At 53.2% G+C, this 11,216-nt stretch overlaps 1 long non-coding RNA gene across 2 annotated transcripts; it reads left to right on the forward strand.

The window, feature by feature from the left end:
- The first annotated feature begins 4,862 nt into the window (after window positions 1-4,862).
- Window positions 4,863-10,757, forward strand: LOC125642766 (uncharacterized). Of its 2 annotated transcripts, none has more exons than XR_012669828.1 (3): window positions 4,863-7,543; window positions 7,961-8,230; window positions 10,485-10,757. It is a non-coding gene; the product is annotated as an uncharacterized LOC125642766 (long non-coding RNA). The 2 variants fall into 2 exon arrangements; XR_007358504.2 differs by having other exon boundaries at window positions 7,964-8,230.
- The last annotated feature ends 459 nt before the right edge of the window (window positions 10,758-11,216 follow it).

Raw genomic sequence — 11,216 nt, forward strand, 5'->3', positions numbered from 1 at the left:
CACACACTGGGGTGCTACTGTGGTACGTACAGTCTCTGGGACACACACGGGTGGTGGTTGTGGTACGCACAGTCTCTGGGGCACACACTGGGGTGTGGTTGTGGTACGTACAGTCTCTGGGGCACACACTGGGTGCTGCTGTGGTACGTACAGTCTCTGGGGCACACACGGGGTGCTGCTGTGGTACGTACAGTCTCTGGGGCACACACGGGCTGTGGTTGTGGTACGTATAGTTTCTGGGGCACACACTGGGTGCTGCTGTGGTACGTACAGTCTCTGGGGCACACACTGGGGTGCTGCTGTGATACGTACAGTCTCTGGGGCACACACGGGGTGCTGCTGTGGTACGTACAGTCTCTGGGGCACACACTGGGGTGCTGCTGTGGTACGTACAGTCTCTGGGGCACACACGGGGTGCTGCTGTGGTACGTACAGTCTCTGGGGCACACACGGGCTGTGGTTGTGGTACGTATAGTCTCTGGGGCACACACTGGGTGCTGCTGTGGTACGTACAGTCTCTGGGGCACACACTGGGGTGCTGCTGTGATACGTACAGTCTCTGGGGCACACACGGGGTGCTGCTGTGGTACGTACAGTCTCTGGGGCACACACTGGGGTGCTGCTGTGGTACGTATAGTCTCTGGGGCACACACGGGCTGTGGTTGTGGTACGTACAGTCTCTGGGGCACACACGGGGTGCTGCTGTGGTACGTACAGTCTCTGGGGCACACACGGGCTGTGGTTGTGATACGTACAGTCTCTGGGGAACACACGGGGTGCTGCTGTGGTACGCACAGTCTCTGGGGCACACACGGGGTGCTGTTGTGGTACGTACAGTCTCTGGGGCACACACTGGGGTGCTGCTGTAATACGTACAGCCTCTGGGGCATACACGGGGTGCTGCTGTGGTACGTACAGACTCTGGGGCACACAGGGGGTGCTGCTGTGGTACGTACAGTCTCTGGGGCACATACGGGGTGTGTTTGTGGTATGTACAGCCTCTGGGGCGCACACGGGGTGCTGCTGTGGTACGTACAGTCTCTGGGGCACACACGGGGTTCTGCTGTGGTACGTACAGTCTCTGGGGCACACACGGGCTGTGGTTGTGGTACGTACAGCCTCTGGGGCACACACGGGGTGCTGCTGTGGTACGTACAGTCTCTGGGGCACACACGGGGTGCTGCTGTGGTACGTACAGTCTCTAGGGCACACACGGGCCATGGTTGTGGTACGTACAGTCTCTGGGGCACACACTGGGGTGCTGTTGTGCTACGTACAGTCTCTGGGGCACACACGGGGGTGCTGCTGTGGTACGTACAGTCTCTGGGGCACACACAGGTGGTGGTTGTGGTACGTACAGTCTCTGGGGCACACACGGGGTGCTGCTGTGGTACGTACAGTCTCTGGGGCACACACGGGCCGTGGTTGTGGTACGTACAGCCTCTGGGGCACACACGGGGTGCTGCTGTGGTACGTACAGTCTCTGGGGCACACACTGGGGTGCTGCTGTGGTACGTACAGTCTCTGGGGCACACACGGGGTGCTGCTGTGGTACGTACAGCCTCTGGGGCACACACTGGGTGCTGCTGTGGTACGTACAGCCTCTGGGGCACACACTGGGTGCTGCTGTGGTACGTACAGTCTCTGGGGCACACACTGGGTGTGGTTGTGGTACGTACAGTCTCTGGGGCACACACGGGGTGCTGTTGTGGTACGTACAGTCTCTGGGGCACACACTGGGGTGCTGCTGTGGTACGTACAGTCTCTGGGGCACACACGGGCTGTGGTTGTGGTACGTACAGTCTCTGGGGCACACACTGGGGTGCTGCTGTGGTACGTACAGTCTCTGGGGCACACACTGGGGTCTGATTGTGGTACGTACAGTCTCTGGGGCACACACGGGCTGTGGTTGTGGTACATACAGTCTCTGGGGCACACACGGGCTGTGGTTGTGGTACATACAGTCTCTGGGGCACACACGGGCTGTGGTTGTGGTACGTAAAGTCTCTGGGGCACACACGGGGTGCGGCTGTGGTACGTACAGTCTCTGGGGCACACACTGGGGTGCTGCTGTGGTACGTACAGTCTCTGGGGCACACACGGGGTGCTGCTGTGGTACGTACAGTCTCTAGGGCACACACGGGCCGTGGTTGTGGTACGTACAGTCTCTGGGGCACACACTGGGGTGTGATTGTGGTACGTACAGTCTCTGGGGCACACACTGGGGTGCTGCTGTGGTACGTACAGTCTCTGGGGCACACACTGGGGTGTGGTTGTGGTACGTACAGTCTCTGGGGCACACACGGGGTGCTGCTGTGGTACGTACAGTCTCTGGGGCACACACTGGGGTGTGGTTGTGGTACGTACAGTCTCTGGGGCACACACTGGGTGCTGCTGTGGTACGTACAGTCTCTGGGGCACACACTGGGGTGCTGCTGTGGTACGTACAGTCTCTGGGGCACACACTGGGGTGTGATTGTGGTACGTACAGTCTCTGGGGCACACACGGGGTGCTGCTGTGGTACGTACAGCCTCTGGGGCACACACTGGGGTGTGATTGTGGTACGTACAGTCTCTGGGGCACACACTGGGGTGCTGCTGTGGTACGTACAGTCTCTGGGGCACACACTGGGGTGTGGTTGTGGTACGTACAGTCTCTGGGGCACACACGGGGTGCTGCTGTGGTACGTACAGTCTCTGGGGCACACACTGGGTGTGGTTGTGGCATACAGCCTGTGGCAGATGCAGGGGTGCGGTTGTGGTGCGTCCTGTCTCCGGGGCACGTGACTGTGCTGTTCTGTCAGATCAGATACAGGCCGTGAAGTTTGCTGCTCACATCCACCCAGGTTTGGTTTTCGTCCGCCAAGCGCAGGCACACCCTGCTTCCTGTGCGGGACGGATTCTCTTGAGTCGTCCGAGCGGCGTTTCCTGTACCGACGGCTATAATTAGAAAAGCCGCTAGACGACACTCAGAACCTGCCGCCTTTACTCACGCTGGCTGGCACCTTACTCCTTGAGTAGCCCCTTTCATTGCAGCGGAGCTCCCTGCGGAGTCGGGCGCTGCTCAGCGTGAGCGATACCCCTCCTCGGGTCAGATTGTCATTGAGACAATGGGGGGGGGGCAGGATGAATCTGACCCTGTGTATTTACGTTTGGGGAAAATGGCACCTTGCTCCCTAACACGTCCTCCCTGTGTTGCTGAGTCACACTCACTCACTGCTCTGACCAACACTGGGAGCCCTGCCGAGGTTACGCTGCTCTGGACCGGGAGCTGGATTCTAATCTGGCTCCTGCATCAGCAGCAAATTGTCTGCCAGATTCCATTGCAGCCCCCGCCTTCCTGGTCCTGGTAACAATGCGGGAGGCGGAGGGAAGCGACACAGCTTGGCTCTCTGAGCCCAGGCAGAGCTGGCAGGTCTGGTGGGTAGAGAAAAACTTTGTTAATTTGCTGCTTGGCACTTTGCTTCTTCAAAACTCTGTACAAACATCTCTAGTCAGCCTTCACACCGCCCTGCCAACCAGGAAAGCGTCATCCCCTCCACGTTACTTAGAGGCAAACAGGGAGTTTAAGTAACTTGCCTGAGGGCACTCATTGAATCAGTGGCAGAGCCCTGTGCTTACTCCTTGGGACCTTGCTGCCTCTCTAGCTCGTGGGAGCCACTAAACAAATCACATGACCCTCCTGTACACCTCCCCACTGGCAGGGTTTGGAGGGTGGGAGGGGGATCAGGGCTGGGGAAAGGGGGTTGAGGTGCTGGAAGGGGTTAGGGGTGCAGGCTCTGGGTGGTGCTTACCTCAAGCAGTTCCCGGAAGCAGCAGCATGTCCCCCCTCTGGCTCCTACGTGGAGGCACCACCAGGTGGCTCTGCACGCTGCCCCTTCCACAGGCGCTGCCCCTGCAGCTCCCATTGGCCTCATTTGCGGGCCAGTGGGAGCTGCAGGGGCAGTGTGTGAAGCCCCCTGGCTGCCCCTACGTATAGGAGCTGCTGGGAGGACATGCCGCTACTTCCGGGAGCCACGTGGAGCAAGACCCCAACCCTGCTCCCCAGCAGGAGCTCAAGGGCCAGATCAAAATGTCTGAAGGGCTGGATGCAGCCCTGGGCTGTAGTTTGCCCACCCCTGCTCTAAGCAGTAGGATCCCCCTTCCCCCGACCTCAGAAATGTGGCAAATGCACATCAATCACGCCCTGTGCATGTCTGCGACTTCTGCTGTCTGAAGGGGTCACAGAGAGTAAGCAGGGACTGGCAGAGAGCGTCGGCCAGGCTGCCCGCCCTGACACACTGCCATCGCTGGTGAGAAGGACAGAGAGAGCTTCCGTGCAGCTGGCCAGTGTCCATGGGCTTGGGGGCTTGGTCACTCCCTGCCCCCACTTGAGTTTCTAGCCCCACCTCAGCTGCCCCACGCCTCAGCCAGTTCTGAGGAGCAGGAGTGAGCAGGCAGAGCTTCTGCACGTTTGGGGCCCTCCACGCTTGTTTGTCCAGGAGAGGATCATCTGGGGGAGTAGGATTCGGGGCTTCGGTCACCCTGAGATGCGTGTTAGTGACAGGCAGCTTTATAACAGTTCGCTCTCGCTTGTGGGATTTTTATTATTCCCTTTCCACGGAGCCACGTGAACAAACCCCCGCTGAGCAGCGATGTTCCACCACACTGGCTGCTCAGGGGTGCGTGTGAGCGCAGCGAGGTACTTGGGAGGAACAACTGGTGCCCACACGTACCATCAAAGCACATTCCTGTCTCTGATAAACTCTTTGAGCCAAAATCTAATCTCGGTTAGCCCCATGCTCTGGGGGTCAGTTTCCTGCCTTGATGCATTTAATAAAATGTAAAAATAGCCTTTGGCAGAACCCTCCCCCGCAATTATCCCCGAAAAGTTGGTGTGCTGGCTGGACTTTAAACAGCTGCAGTTTTGCCTAGAGCTAAATGATCTGTTGTGTTCTGGTTGTGGGGAGGTGGGGCGGGGATTCTTAATATACCGGTTTGTGACTAACCGGCCTGACTTGAGCACTGTGAAGCTGCACGATGACACAGCCGTCGTTACATGTGTACGGTAGAAGCCCAGAACTGAGGTCTCCCAGTGCTGCCCTGGAGCAGAATGGAAGGAAAATCCACTGCAGAGAACAATGGTTCCTGGAGGCAAAGTGCCCTGCTGTCCTTGGCTTTTGAAAAACAGCTGCTGCTACAAAACAGTTCTCAGGGTTTGCATAAAACCTGGAACAGTGGTTTTGCTCCAAGGCAAAATAAGCTGGAAAGCGACCCAGTCGTTTGGACACAAGCAGAGAGGATAGATGATCCCGCTGCAGTACAAGAGATGCAGACTTACTCTTCATCGGCCACTCAGCATAGCTTGTAAGTGCAAATGCTGTTTGCTACGGTTGCCTTCTGCAACCTAACAGGGGCGGCTTCTGATTTAGAGAAAGGAGTCCATAGAAAAATACAGGTAGGAAAAGGTGCTGTGGGAAGTGGGGCTTGTGATTCAGCAGGGGGCGGTTTTTCTTGTGGGTCAGCATCGAACCTAACCCAAGCCCAGCATCAGGGCTTGTCTACACTACTGTGCGAGGTCAAGCTCAGAGACGCCACTTCAGCTACGTGAATAGCGTAGCTGAAATCAAAGTACTTAGATCTACTCACCGCGGTAAATCGACAGCCAACGCTCTCCCGTCCACTCCGCTTGCGCTTCTCGTTCTGGTGGAGTACTGGAGTCGACGGGAGAGCGCTCAGCTCAGAGCTGGACACGATAAATCGGATCCGGCAGGTAGTGTAGACAAGCCCTTAAAGGGGGCCGAGCCGCTGGAGAGGCCGTCTGTTCGAAGAGTTGTAAAAACGAGGTCCAACATTCAAATCCAGGTCACTTCTAGCACCATGTTAACGGCTGCTCAGCCTGGAAGCCATTTGAATGTACCAGCTTTGTTGAACCTACCCACCTAGGAACACAGCTACGTGTCCTGTCAGCTCTTTAGCTGCCCTAGCTATCACCACACACCCATCCACACAGTCGCTGCTTTTCTATCCAGTTCTCAGGACAATGTCTGTTCTTTGCCAATCAGCACGTCTCACAGCCTCTGAGGGCCCACACATGAATTCACACACAGCCGGCGTCAGAAGAGGGGATTGCTGCTTTCTGGTGATGCTAAAAGAAAAACTTTTTGTTCAGGTGGGGTCTGTAAACAGCTAAGTGAGCCTGGGATTAGAAATGCTGCACTGAAAAACAGACAATGCCCTTAAGAATCTGCAGAAGACTCCAGTGTCTCTATTTGACGGGTCACCCACCAGCACCTGTGCTGGCAGGGTTCTGCCCAACACAGTGCACCCTGGTACATTTTGCTGCTGACATCCACAGATGCAAATCTTCCCTTGTTATTTATGGGGCCCCCAGGACAGTTTCTGCCTCAAGAACTGGGAGAATTCCAGGCACTTCCAGCAACCGTAATACACCGTGCAATAAATGTTGGCAATGCGCAGGTCTCTGGAAACGCTTCATTTCCCCCAAATTGATGATGCATGGGAAAGCTCCCAGTCAAAATCCACAAAGCCCTCACCTCATCCCCCTTCACATCATTCCTCAAACCTCTCGTATTCTGTGATGTGCACAGAATCCTGCAACCGGAGAATGGCTAGGCCGGTCAGCTGTGATCACTACTCCGCTTTGGCCCAGGATCGTGCACACCCTATCATTTTTTTAACCTGTTTTCCCCCAAATCCATCGTGGTCTGCTTGTTTCATCCACTATCACCTTGTCTTTTAGGCTACACCTCCAGTGGAAGCTTACAGCCGGAGGAGACCTACCCCCTTTAGCTCTGGTTGAGCTAACCCTAAAAACAGGAGTGTAATCACAGCGGCGCGAGCAATGGGATGGGCTAGCTACCCGAGTACATACCCAGGGGCTCAGATGGGTACGTATACAGGGCAGCTAGCCCCTCTTGCTGCTGTTTTGAGAACGCTTTCTTGATCGGAGCTATTGTGGGTATGTCTCCTCAAGCTGGGAATTACCCCTCAAGATGAAAGTGCTGATGTACGCTTCGACTGGAAAGGGCTTGGGGCAGGGAATGTATTTTACCATCTGTTTTCACAGACTTAGCCCAACAGAGCCCTTGCCTGGTGGGGCTCTGGAAACTACTGCAAAGTTAAATGAAGCTAAATCCTCCTTTCAACAGCCACAGATACATATTTGTAATTCATGCATTCCATTCCATTTACTCTGCATGTCCTGCAATATGTATGAGCAATTGGTAAAGAACTGGTGTGTGTGACTGTGGGAGAAAGAGGGAGAACCACTGCCCTCTACTGGGGGAATTTGATCTGCTCGACTAGTACAGCACCATGGGCCTTATGCTTCTCACAGCTGATATTCTCCTTCAGTTGATGTGGGAGGGACTTGTGCTTTTGGGGCAGGAGGAGCTGAGTTCTATCCTGGAGTGGCCATGGTGTTCAGCATAACAGCAACCATGAAGTCCTAGGTGGCCTGGATCTTCTGTGTTTTGTCCTATATTGTTAAAGGAAGAACCCAAGAAGTGGAGGCTGCATTGCCATTCTTCCATGGCAAGAGGTAAAGAGTTACACCTTTCCCTGCACAGCCTCAGAGCTGGCCTTCAGGAAGCAGGAAGATGGTTCTCTTCTGCTTCCTGGATTGCACATGCCTTTGATGCTTGAGTTACAAGAGTTGCCAGATGCAACCAGTGAAGCAATCACTGGTGGATGTGCCAATATTATGGCTGCTGAATAAGATGCGGGGGGGGGGGGTATTTTTTTAACCAAAGTATTAAAGAAATATAAAAATGAATACTTTGGCCTAATACAGCACCCTTCATTGGCACATGAAGACCTTAAATTGCTTATTCCAAAGATGAATAAATTAAGCCTCACCAAACAAAGCTACCTACAGACCATCACCATAATTCCTGAGCACCTTCCCTTAGTAAAATGACAACAGTGATCTCTTTTTCCTTCCCTCTCTGCTGGGAAGAAGCAGCCTTTGCTTTTTCTAGGGAGCAGGAGAGATGGAAGAAAGATATTCATGTGGTAGAAGAACCTGACACCCCAGCAGTGACAGCGGAGGCTCCTGCAAGTCACAGCCGTGCTCTGGGAAACTTGTATTACACCTGCCCACTTTTTACACAAAAAACAAATGAAGAAATATATATTTATAACACGGGCGAACCAGGTGCGTCGAGCTGGGAGCACTCTGACCTGAAAGAAATATATCCTGACGAGCTTTATCACACGGGCATGCCAGGTACGTTGAGCACTGGGAGCACTCCGTCCTGACGGATATTTATCCCATGTGATGTAACACAGGTGTACCAGCTATGTCGAGCGTTGGGAGCACTCTGACCTGACAGAGATATATCCCGACGTGCTTTATAACAGGGGTGTACAAGGTACGTTGAGCGTTGGGAGCACTCTGACCTGACAGATACATATCCTGATATGCCTTTGATGATCAACATTCAATAGTAAGAAACAGCTTGGCCCCGAGCATGCCCAATGGCTATGCATTCAAGGGGTAACCTGGCACGATCTCTAATTAAACCTAACATACATGACTCTGGTGCCGTAAGTAATGGTGGATTCAGTCCAGGAGACATAAAAAGAGAAATGGCTCATTAATCAATTCATAGCAAAAGAAGAGGTCAAATTGTTTAGTAATTTACCCTTTACTCTCATCTTAATCTGGATCTGTTGCTATGGCTGCTATTAAAGTCCATTAGAATAATCCTTTTTGGCTGGGCCAGCTGCCTGTCCCTGTCCCGACCCGTGCCCAGAGCTTTCACTTTCATCCGATGTTGGCAGCCACCTCATCTGCACATCCCAGAATCCCTCTCATCTGCATATCCCAGAATCCCTCTCTGTTTGCTAGAGTCACTATTTCAGAGTCAGGAAAATTGGTTTATTCTGTTTCTAAATGGGATAAGGAGGGCCCGGATCTCTACTTAGTGCCTTTCTTAGTTTGATTTTGTGGAGTGGAAATGAGAGAGAGAGGAAAATCTAAGCACTAACTCACCTAGTTTAGCCTCACAAAATCCTCACCATTATTCCTCACAGTTATTAGCTGTATTAGAGGCCCCAGTCAGGGATCAAGGCCCCACTGTGCTAGCTGCTATACACATATGTAATAAAAAGGCAATCCCTGCCCCAAGGATCTAGCAGTCTACGTCACGAACATTTACTCTCCCAGACACCAACTCTATTAGCCGCTACCCTGCTAATGCTCCAAAGCCAATAAGGAACGGTTGCTGTACTTGGCATTGATATGATTATATTTTACTGGCTCATCAAAAATATGACTCAGGCAAAGTGAACAGGTAAGTGAAAGTGATCCAGCTGTGCAAGATATGGTCTGTCCACTGGTGCTTTCCCCATCGAGTTGGACAAGTCTCAACGTAAGAGGGATTTCCCCAGATCTCTTGGCAGCGATTTTCAGTCTAGCAGACATCATGTTAAGACTTTTTCTTGCTATGCTCCAAATGGAACTAAGAATGACACTGTGTAGCTATGTATATGGTTGGGATGGTCCATGCCAAGGGAGAGCTGGCAGCCCCATTAGCTGGTTCTGATTGCAGATAAGTGGAGGAGGTAAAACATGAGCTTTAAAGTCTGACTGGATGTTGAGAGGGACAATAGGAATCCTCCCTGTCTGGGCTCAATGTCCACCATCTCTTCTGCTCTGGGAAAGAGAGCATTTGTACAATTGTGATGCGGTGTTCACCCATACTAGCCTAAAAGGCGCATAGGTGCTGGAACTAGGGGTGCTGGGGGTGCTGCTCCACCCCCTGGCTTGAAGTGATTTCCATTATATAAAGGGTCTACAGTTTGGTTCAATGGCTTTCAGCACCCCCCACTGTACAAACTGTTCCAGCCCCGCTGAGAAGGGGTGAATGAGGCCGAGAAGGGGCCAGTTAATCAGATAGGCCCCTGCAGATGGGAATGAGGCAGCCTAAGTAACCCCTGAATAATGATGGAGCCAAGCTGAGAAGGAACAGGTGAGGCTGGTATAAAGCCAGGAAGCTGGCAGCAGAAAGCGGCTGCAGTGAGGGAGTCTGTGGCTACTCTCTGGATGTTAGGGAGGCGAGCAAGGAACAAACCAATCACCCAAGGGCCCAGGGTGTAGGAAACGGCTCAGGGAAATGGCAGCAAGGTCGAAGGCGGTGCAGACCTTGGCTGCTGATTAGAGGGTCCCTGAGCTGGAACTCGGAGTTGGGGGCATGTTCGGGGTCCCCTGCCAGGCACTGGGGAAGGGACACAGTCTGGGCAGTGCATGGGAAGACTGCCGGAGACCATTTGTATGGAGAGTCTTTGATAACCCCGGAAGGGGGAAAATACAGTGACTTGGCCACAGAGAAGGAGCAGCCAAGCCACAAAGAGAGAGCACCCTGTTACAGCTATATAAACGGGTGGAGTTTCCCATCCAGGGAATACATTTAATGTAAACAAAATATATGTTAAAATTAATGGGCTCCTCTTATATGTTGAATTTACTTTGTAAATAGATGGAGTCTGCAAAAGGGATGTAAACCGTCCTGCACACATATGGAGTGTATGAATATCCCAGGGATGAAGCCAAATGCTTTGAGGGAGCTACATCTGGGCCAGAATGCAGCAGATCATCTGTTCACTAGAACACTTCACACTGATTCACCATTCCCTACACTGGCTCCCCACTGACCAGACTCCAGTGCACTGATTTACAAACCTCTGCATGGTATTGGCTGGACCAAGACTATGGAACTCCTGACAGATAAAATAAAGTTCGCACCAATAGAGCTGCTTCAGAGCTAAGTGCCAATCTGTTCAACTCAGCCTTGCCGCCATAACCCCCTCCACACACACCAGCACCCTCCCCCGTGGATATGTATACATGAAAACATCCCACAATAAGTTCAAGCTTCTTCCTGCCAAGAGGGCTGGGAACGAGAGGGATTAGTGCTCACTTCTTGTAAGAGCAGCTCTGATACTGGAGGGGTTCAAATGGGAATAGATAGAGGGGTGCATGTCGGGATGGATGGACAGAGAGATGGATTGATGGATGGATAGCTGAGGAGTGCACCTGGGGATGGACAGATAGCTGGATAGAGGAGGGGTGCATATGGGATAGACTGATGGACAGAGAAGGAGTGCACCTGGTGACAGAGAAATGGACAGAGGAGGGGGAACCTGGGGATGGATGGAGGGAGGGATGGAGGTTGCACAGGGGTATGGAGGAGGGGGAGGGAGGGAAGAGG

This window comes from Caretta caretta, chromosome 9 (genome assembly GCF_965140235.1).
Source record: "Caretta caretta isolate rCarCar2 chromosome 9, rCarCar1.hap1, whole genome shotgun sequence".
Classification (NCBI taxonomy): domain Eukaryota; kingdom Metazoa; phylum Chordata; order Testudines; family Cheloniidae; genus Caretta; species Caretta caretta.